Below are 11,178 nucleotides of genomic sequence, written 5' to 3' on the forward strand. Positions count from 1 at the left end.
CTCGAAATGTATTAATAAATTGCTTGGAGACTATATATATAACATACATTTTTTTATTATTTATAATACTAAATATTTTTTATTATTTAAATACTATTTTTGTCCGCCTCCGTAGTGTAATGGTCAGCACGCTCGGCTACCGTTCTGGAGGTCCCGGGTTCGATTCCCAAGGGGGGTAAAATAAATATTAGTGATTTTTTCACTGTCATATTTATTCAATATTACCCTGGACTGGTACCTGAAGCGGAGGGCTGATCACCTTCCCTTCATGTGTAAACGATCAAGACAACACTGCGTTTATATGACGCAGTGCCCTATGCACCATTGGGGTGCGGATAAGGGTTTTATTATTTATTATTAATACTAAATATTTGTGTTTTTATTATTTACACAAATATTTCAATTTCATACTATTTCTGTGAGCCTAAGCGGCTCATTATTAGAAATAGGTATCATATTGTGGTAGAGTGGGTTCGAACCGAGAAACTCTAATTCAAGAGTCCGCGACACTAACCACGGGACCTAAACCCGACACGAAAGATTTTCTATGTGTATCAATAAGAAAGAAGAAGAAAAAAACGGCTGTCATTGACTTGGTAGGACGTACAAGGCTTAAAAATCCAAAATTTCATTCAAAATGTGTCGCAATCAAATAATTTCCAAATACACTGATTAACAAAAAACATACTCGAAAATTTCTTTTCGCGGCACAGACTTAATTTTTTTTTGAATTACCTAACGTCCAAGTGACTCTGAAATCTAGCTACGGCTTATGCAACACCGTTTATCATGTCCCTACTCAGGCTTCAACTTTATAAGTTTCATAGCCTATGCCTACTTGTGAGTGGATTTACTCTTTATGTTTAAAGTTACTATAGTTTCATGTAATTCATGAGTGAAAATTCTAGGCAAAAACACTCGCGGCACAGACTTGATAGCACCTACGAGGCTTATATACTAATTTTCCTTTAAAAAATAAAGAAATTAAAAGTGAAATTTCTAAATACACTGATTAGCAAAACATACTCGAAATGTATCAATGCATTGCTTGGAGACTATATATAACATATATTTAAAGATTTTCTATCTGTATCATTAAGGAAGAAGAAAAAACAGCTGTCAATGACTTGGAAGCGTGTACGAGGCTGAAATATCTAAATTTTCCTTTAAAAATATGGAAATGAAAAGCGAAATTTCCAAATACACTGATTAGCAAAAACATACTAGAAATGTATCAATAAATTGCTTGGAGACTGTATATATTACATATATTTAAAGATTTTCTAAGTGTATCAATAAGAAACAAGAAGAAAAAACAGCTGTCACTGACTTGGTAGGACGTACAAGGCTTAAAAATCCAAATTTTCATTCAAAACGTGTAGAAATCAAATAATTTCCAAATACACTGATTATCAAAAACATACTCGAAAATTTCTTTTCGTGGCACACAAGAAATTTCCAACAAACGGTCAAATTCAAACGACAAAACATAAAAATTCGTCGTAAAAACACAACGGCATACTGTTTATTTTCATTATAAATAGCAAATAAGCTTACGGTTTCACTCTCAAACGTCGGATGACTTTTTATAAATTGAAAATTTGTACAATTCCGCGATTCAAGATGGCGCGCGACGAGCGGCTACAGTTCACTACCGTCTTGGCCCGTGCTGCGGGTTAAACTAAGACAAGACCGACTGCTCTCGCCTGGGAGTGGGAGTTCTAGAACGTTCGCTGAGAAATTAACACACGAGATATTTATTTATTTTTTGCTTTATTTTTCCTTAACAGGTATTCTGCTGTTGTCTCAAGATCATAAGTTTTTTTTTGGGCGGATGTAATGATTGTCACAGGTGTACTTATTCTGACGCGTGTCTAGAAGCCCCCGGCAACGAATCTGAATTTCAATGAATGAGAACTTTTTAGTTACAGCAGGGTGCATGTAGTCCCCAATGTTGCGTCTGTGGGCGATATCATTAAACCCTTTTGACATGGTGCCTATAATTGTTTTTTTTTAAGGAATAACCCGCAAAGCCTCTATAAGAGGCTTGTTTGCAGGTAGGATAGTAAGGATAGGGAAGGTAAAATGTGAAAAATATAATAATCACAAACACATCGATAAAAAATGATAACTTTACATTTCGCTCACTCCTTTCAACATCGTCATATATCAACAATCGTCAATTTTTAGTTGTGCATGTTTTCGGAATGCCCAGAAAATGTACTATATCTCAGCAAAAGCGGTATATTTTTAACTTAATATTTACCATCCACAGGACAGAAAGTGTTGTTTTTGCATTTTGAAGAAAAGGTATCGTTTAATTATTATTTTTAAATATACTCAATATATTATTAAACGATACCTTTTCTTCAAATGGAAAAAACAACACTTTCTGTCCTGTGGCGGTAAAATCATTAAGTTAAAATATACGTTTTGCTGAGATATAGTACATTTTCTGGGCATTCCGAAAACATGCACAACTAAAAATAGATTTTGATATATGACGTTGTTGAAAGGAGTGAGCGAAATGTGGGGTGAAATACAGAATATAATTTTTTTAATAAACACTTGAATATACAAGTTTAATGAGTTTTATTTATATATACGACTAGTTTCGAAAACATACAGATGTTTTCATCTTCTGAATTAAAACTTACGTAAAGTTAAAGTTAAAGTTAGTTTTAATTTTTACCAGAAGATGAAAACATCTGTAAGTTTTCAAAACTAGTCGTATATATAAATAAAAATCATTAATGTGGTATATTCAAGTATTCAATTTTTAAAAAAATTATCAATATGTCATTCCACGAATCAATAAATAATACAGAATACGTCAAATTTGTTGAAAAAATATTTCAATTTTTTTTATCAAAAAATTAATTAAAAAACATTTATTTCGCGCGTAGAGCGGACAGAGTATACTCCGTCCCGCGAACTGAAACACGGCAGTTACCTAATACTTTCACATATGACCGATTTCAAATATATCGGAAACTATATTGTTAATATTAAACAACACACGCCAAAATACGCCTTACAGCATTTAAAAATAAGGATCAATTTTCCACGAGACGAAAAAATATTTAAAATCAGTAGACAAACGATTTTATTCGCAGTGCTCATGTATAATAAAGGCTATTTTGTCAGTTGTGAAATGCGTTTGCAACGATTGAACATAGGACTTTTTGATGTTAGACCACAATTGATTGCGATCTGTCAAGTAGTGTGACACAATTTTATGTCATTCAAATTAAATTAGTTTGGACTATTGCTCAAAATAAATATACTTTAACCTTTCTCTTCCCGTGCTAAAATAAAACGCGCGTCCCGTGTTGGGTAGTCACTACACAATAAAAAAATATCGATTTTAAATCGGAAAAATACGGACATTCATAGCTAATCCCCTTAATTAATTATGAATGAAGTCAAAAATTATGATAATTTAAATTTATTTGCTGAAAACATTAAAAAAAAACCATCCGTGAGCGCCCATGGAACAAGCATAGGTCCACTCTTGTCGGAAGCCCAAAGCTACTGCCGCTGGCCAGAGAACATTGAGCTTTGAGCTCCTCACGTTGCACAGTGCAAGTATGCAAGAGTGAGATGCGAATATAGTGTCGCGGTTCCCGCACTCTTCACGCGCTATTTATACGCGAATTTGTTTCCGATATTCACAAAATACATCCGATGTACCCGATAAATTCTGATTATTATTGATATTATTTTTTAAATAAATGCGTATATATGTTATGGAGGAATACCTAAAATCTTAGCCTTGTATTTATTATATTTATAGAGATATTATGGTTATTAGAAGCAATGTGTACTAGGTACACAACACCGGGAAGGGAGGCTGAAAAACAGCCCCAAATGTACGATTACATTATAGCCAATGTGACAAGTCAATATAAGCCAACAAGCAAACAACGGAGCCACTATCTCACAACCAATCAAACCAAAATTTAATCATTTGTAAAAATTATGTAGGTACCTACTTCATTTCAACAGAGAGTAGATTTCCTAATCCAGTGTAATAGTTTAAACCTCAGATTGTATAAAATAGGTAAATAGCGCGTTCCCAAAAAAAAGTTTATATATATATATATATATATATATATATATATATATATATATATATATATATATATATATATATATATATATTTATATATATTTATATATATATATATATATATATATATATATATATATATATATATATATATATATATATATATATATATAATTATATATATAATTATATATATACACTATATATATATATATATATATATATATATATATATATATATATATATATATATATATATATATATATATATATATATATATATATATATATATATATATATATATATATATATATATATATATATATATATATATATATATATATATATATATATATACTCTGTCTTTTTATTTCCTTATATCACCATTGGAACATTTATCATACATGGTTTTTTCCGCACTGAGTGATCGCATTTCGACTGCATTCGTCCTTCTTTTGCCATCAGAACTACATACCCAACCATCTCAACACACCTTTCTTAATTTTATCGACAATACTTATCACAGCCTTGAATTATTTCGTTATATCACCATATCCGTCCGCCTCCGTAGTGTAATGGTCAGCACGCTCGGCTACCGTTCTGGAGGTCCCGGTTTCGATTCCCAGAGGGGGGTCTAATAAATATAAGTGATTTTTTCAATTTAATATTTATTCAACATTGCCCTGGACTGGAATCGAAGCGGAGGGCTGCTCACCTTTCCTTCGTGTGTTAACAATCAAGATAACACTGCGTTCATATGATACAGTGCCCTATGCACCATTGGGGTGCGGTAAGGTTCGAACGAAATATATGCATACACACACACACATTAATTGATTAGGCAGTCACTTTGTAGTATTATCTAACGCATTATTTAATTAAAATTTTAATCGATAAATACCATGATTTCTTCACATCTGGACGCTGTGCGTGCCAACATGTTTTCCTTATGGTTTCCCTACAAATATTTAACACTTTAATTCCCTATGGACGCTGTGTGTGCCTACAAGGTGTCAGCATGGTATTTGTATTTCAAATTACAGTCCATTTAAATAACCCTATGGACGCTGTGCGTGCCAACATGTTTTCTATATGGTTTCAGTGCAAATAATTGCCACCCATCAAAATCACCCTATGGACAAGTGAAATTTAAATCGTATCATATGACAGGATTTTGTCGACTACTGTCCTAATGCGTAGCGTCAATGTATATCAAACTTCATTTGTTTGAACACAAATAAACGATATGATTTGATTCGAGGTAAAAAAATATTGTAAGATTATTTCGATCAAATTATACAGATGGCGCTTTTCAAGAAACAATATTAAAATATCGCATTACGTCCTATATATTGTAATCGAATTGACGTTTTTTTGCCTAGAATTTTCACTCATGAATTCCATGAAGTTATAGTAACTTTAAAAATAAAGAGTAAATCCACTCACGAGTAGGCATAGGATATGAAACTTAAAAAGTTGAAGCCTGAGTAGGGTCATGATAAGTTATGTTGCATAAGCCGTAGCTAGATTTCAGAGTCACTTGGACGTAAGGTAATTAAAAAAATATATTTGTATATATATATATATATATATATTTTTTTTCTCATCTCAACATAGATGAAGAAGAATATGGAAGTCCGGGCATTTACGGTGCTTACTACCGGCATAGATTGGTTTTAGTGGTCACTTTACACACTTTTTTTCCATTTTACACACAGGTTTTTATCTTGTACGCGCGTTGATGTCTCTTAGAACAATATGAATTTATTTTGAATTACCTGATTGCTCACTCCTTTCAAGAACGTCATTAATAAAAAAACTTGATTTTTCAGGAGATTGATTTTAAAGTTTAAGAATATAGTGAAATGTATTAAAAATAATTATCAAGCCACTTATTTATTGACTTGGCGTTTAATTTGTAGAACTCCATTTTAATTTATGTATTAATTTTAAATCAAACACAGATTTTTTGAGTCTACTAAGTTGTATTTTATTAACAAAAAACACATAAAAAATTATATTGTGACAATTGTTTCGCCTTGTTATGGCATTATCAAACGAATGTGAAGATCAAATGGACCACGGTCCTTATGTAGCTATACAATTCTAAGTGACTGTTTTAACATGTGCAGCAATAATTTATGGGAGACAACAGTCGCTAATGGGGGATGTAGGTATGTACCCTTATATTTGTTTTCTGGGAAAGGAAGAATTTATTGACATGGCCATATTTTAGAGATTTTAATACAATTGTTGGTAATATTATTTTTAAGAATTTTTATATGTAGATGTAATTATTAGTTTATCAATAACGCATCATGCAAGCGTTTACATAGAGAGAGATGGTGTACAGTAATAGTCTATTTAAATATATTTAGCAGTAGTGAAGACCTAAGGTTAGTTTGTTCATTAAGTAGTGGGGGATGTAGGTATGTACCCTTATATTTGTTTTCTGGGAAAGGAAGAATTTATTGACATGGCCATATTTTAGAGATTTTAATACAATTGTTGGTAATATTATTTTTAAGAATTTTTATATGTAGATGTAATTATTAGTTTATCAATAACACATCATGCAAGCGTTTACATAGAGAGATGGTGTACAGTAATAGTCTATTTAAATATATTTAGCAGTAGTGAAGACCTAAGGTTAGTTTGTTCATTAAGTAGTGGGGGATGTAGGTATGTACCCTTATATTTATTTTCGGGGAAGGGAGAATTTATTGACATGGCAATTTTTATTATTATTTTAAGAAAGAATTCATGTATGTAGATATAATTAATAACATATGTAGATATAATTAATAACCTATGTAGATATAATTATTACTAGACATGGAATTTTTATTTTTTATTTTAAGAAAGAATTTAGAAAGAATTTACATATGTAGATATAATTATTAGTTTAACAATAACGCATCATGCAAGCGTTTACATAGAGAGTAATAATAGTCTATTTAAATATGTTTAGCAGTGGTGAAGATATAAGGTTGGTTTGTTCATTAATGATTTTAAAATTAGGATTGTTTACATATTTATTGATTTCTAATTGCTCTAATATACATATGTTATTAATTATATCTACATACATGAATTCTTTCTTAAAATAAAAATTAAAATTGCCATGTCAATAAATTCTCCCTTCCCCGAAAATAAATATAAGGGTACATACCTACATCCCCCACTACTTAATGAACAAACTAACCTTAGGTCTTCACTATTGCTAAATGTATTTAAATAGACTATTACTGTACATCATCTCTCTCTATGTAAACGCTTGCATGATGCGTTATTGATAAACTAATAATTACATCTACATATAAAAATTCTTAAAAATAATATTACCAAAATTGTATTAAAATCTCTAAAATATGGCCATGTCAATAAATTCTTCCTTTCCCAGAAAACAAATATAAGGGTACATACCTACATCCCCCATTAGCGACTGTTGTCTCCCATAAATTATTGCTGCACATGTTAAAACTGTCACTTAGAATTGTATAGCTACATAAGGACCGTAGTCCATTTGATCTTCACATTCGTTTGATAATGCCATAACAAGGCGAAACAATTGTCACAGTATAATTTTTTATGTGTTTTGTGTTAATAAAATACAACTTAGTAGACTCAAAAAATCTGTGTTTGATTTAAAATTAATACATAAATCAAGCCAATTATTAAACTTTTTACTGTGCAACAGAACTTTTTAGGTAAAACTTGAAGGTTTTTTCTCCATGTGAAAAATATTTAGTTTATTTAAAAAAATAATTAAACAATACCTTTTCTACAAAATGCCTAAACAACACTTTCTGCCCTGTAGCGGGTAAATATTAAGCTAAAAATATGCCTCTTTTTCTGGGATATAGTACATTTTCTGGACATTCCGAAAACATACACAACTGAAAATTAACGATTTTTGTTTTATGACGTTCTTGAAAGGAGTGAGCGTGATGTCCAAGTGACTCTGATTACCTACGGCTTTCGCAACACCGCTTATCATTACCCTACTTAGGCATTACATTTATAAGTTTTTTAACGTATTCTTACTTATGACTGAGTTAACTCTTTATGTTAAAAGTAACTATTATTTCATGTAATTCATGAATGAAAATTCTAGGCAAAAAATCTGTCTTACTTATTTGTTTATTTGATATTTTTTTAAATAAATAAATCCCTCAAGTAACTGTTATCAATAGAAACGGGTCGTTCGTGAACAACTGGGTCTTAATAATCGGTTCCCAAACATTGATCAAGAAACCGGATTCTAATTTTAATTGAATCGTTCACGAACGCTAACCGGTTCACAGACGTCTGATTCATAAATTTGCAAATTCACCAATTCACTGCATCATGGATTCATTGAGTTTTCGTCGAAAAAACAACCGCCATGAAAAATTCGTAGAAAAAAATTAGGTTTTATGACCCAGCGGCCTTTTTAACCAAACGGAGAAACGTGGAAGTTCAAAAGGGAGGCCTTGGTTCAATACTAGACAAAAAGAAGGTTGAAGTACCGTTGAACGGGGCTACTTGAACTTTGATGTGCAACTTCAGACAAGTAAAAAAAATATTTAGTGTATTTGTAATATTATATCGCTCACTCCTTTCAAGAACGTCATAAATCAAAAGTCGTCAATTTTCAGTTGTGCATGTTTTCGGAATGCCCAGAAAATGTACTATATCTAAGCAAAAGAGGCATATTTTAAAGTTAATATTTACCCGCTACAGGGCAGAAAATGTTGTTTTTGCATTTTGAAGAAAAGGTATATTTTAATTATTTTTTTAAATATACATAATATTATTCAAATGGAGAAAAAATACTCAGGTTTTACCTAAAAATATATGCTGCACAGTAAAAAGTTCAATAAATGGCTTGATATTTATTTTTAATACATTGTGCTATATTTTTAAACTTTCTCCTGAAAAATCAAGTTTTATGATTTATGACGTTCTCGAAAGGAGTGAGCGATATGTATTTGGTCTACAATAATGAACGTATCGACATGATTCATTGTTTCCCTGACAGGTGACACTTATTGTCACGATACGTTCATTATTGTAGACCAAATACAGATTTAAATCTCTTTTTTGTACTGGGCTCAAGTAACACATCAAAGTTCAAGTAGCCCCGTTCTACGGTAGTAAGTAAGCCTTTTTATGTTGCCTGACAGTTGTCGATTAGATTTGAGATTTCCGAAGTCTTCTTCATCTTCTCCAAACCCTTAGCCGCACCCCAATGGTGCATAGGACACTGCATCATATAAACGCAGTGTGATCTTTACACGAAGCCGGGGTGATCATTCCTGCGCTTCAGAGAGCAGTCTAGGGTGATAATAAAATATTGATATTGATGATAAAATAAATATTAGAGTGTAAAAGCACATATTAAGCAAATATTAGAGTGTAAAGTCATTTATTCAATATTACCCTGGACTGGTGCCTGAAGCGGAGGGCTGATCATCTTTCCTTCATGTGTAAACGATCAAGAGAACACTGCGTTTATATGACGCGGTGCCCTATGCACCATTGGGGTGCGGATAAGGGTTTTATTATTATTATTAAAAGCACTAATATTTATTTGCACCTTCTCGTGGGAATCGAGCCCCGGACGTCTAGTACGGTAGCTAAACACGCTAACATGTTTTGGAAAAATAAGTTATAACAAATATATTACATTGATCCAGAAAGTTAATTTTTTTTTTTAATTTTTTTTTTTTTATAAATCACAATTTTTAACATATATTAAAAATAAAAATAAAAAGTTATTTTGCAGAGACCCACCAAGCCACCTTGTGTGTCTTGTCGGTGGAGTTCTTTTTGCATACATTTTTTTATTGTTTTTTAACCATTTTAACCTAATATACACACAAAAAAGGAGAAAAATTAACAATATAATCTTTTTTACAATGTTCATAAAATTAACTCTTGGTCATTTACCCATTCCTTTATTTTGCCTTTGTTCCATATTTTATTTTGACCTCTAACATCCGTCGGCAACAAATTAAAAATGTTCGGAACGATATATTGCAGTGTTCGACTTCCATATTTATTGTTGATTCTTGGGACTATCAGACCTTCGTTTTGTGTAAATCGTGTATCATGGTTGTGTACTAGAAGATTTCGATATTTTTGTCTAGTTTGTTGCTCAACGATGATACTCATCCACAATATTCCACGTACCGGCAGTAATTTTAAATGTTTATATAACAAAATTGGATTGTCCCTTTGATTATATATATGACTGGGTACAATTTTTTTGATTATGGAATATTGCAGATTTTGAACCATTTTTAAATTTGTTTTCGTCGAATGTCCCCAAGACTTAATTCCATATCTTATTAAGGATTCTACTAAAGAACAGTATATAATCTTTAAGGTTGGTTTAGGCAGGATAAAGTACAACTTATAAAAAGTACTCCCTAGAGCCCGCAGACGATCACAGAGTTTTATAATATGCGCATCCCATTTGAACTTATTATCTATACATAAACCTAAATATTTAAATTCGCCCACAAATTCAATCCTATCGCAACTACAATTTTGTTGCTTTTTATTGTGCAAACAGTCAAAATTGTGTGCAATAATATTACCTATCTGTGCAAATTTGGCAGCAAAGTGAGGTGAACTAATAAACATACATTTAGTTTTCTTTGAATTGATTAAGAGTCCAAAATCATGCGCCCATTTTAAAAGCTGATTAAAATCATATTGTAATTTTTCTTTAGCTTCTAATGGATTTTCACTTTCTATGACTAAAGCTGTGCCATCGGCGAACACAAATCTATTTACAAATTTAAATATTTTTTTCATCAGTGAGACATATATTATGTACAGTTTTGGTCCTAAAATCGAACCTTGTGGAACTCCAGATAAATATTTTTTGTCTTTACTGAGAACATTTTTGATTCTGATTTTCATTTTTCTCCCCGTAAGATAATTTTTAAAGAAGTTTAGCAATTTTCCCCTTATGCCTATTGATTCTAATATACTGACCAGTTTTGCGTGACATATAGTGTCGAATGCTTTAGTAAAATCTATGAAAATAACAATAATGTGCTTTAAGTTATTTAAACTACAATTAATTTTATCGGAGAATTTTTGCAGCAGG

At 31.3% G+C, this 11,178-nt stretch overlaps 1 protein-coding gene across 1 annotated transcript in view; it reads right to left on the bottom strand.

Moving 5' to 3' along the window:
- Positions 1–1,683, bottom strand: part of LOC148300080 (uncharacterized) — a 76,512-nt gene extending 74,829 nt beyond the window's left edge. The window contains exon 1 of the mRNA XM_088275298.1: positions 1,558–1,683. The gene's annotated coding sequence lies outside the window, so the exon portion shown is untranslated. The remainder of the gene's footprint in view (positions 1–1,557) is intronic.
- Between the last annotated feature and the right edge of the window lie 9,495 nt (positions 1,684–11,178).

This window comes from Brachycentrus maculatus, unplaced genomic scaffold (genome assembly GCF_059751285.1).
Source record: "Brachycentrus maculatus isolate JH-2025_06_01 unplaced genomic scaffold, ASM5975128v1 h1tg000839l, whole genome shotgun sequence".
Taxonomy (NCBI): Eukaryota; Metazoa; Arthropoda; class Insecta; order Trichoptera; family Brachycentridae; genus Brachycentrus; species Brachycentrus maculatus.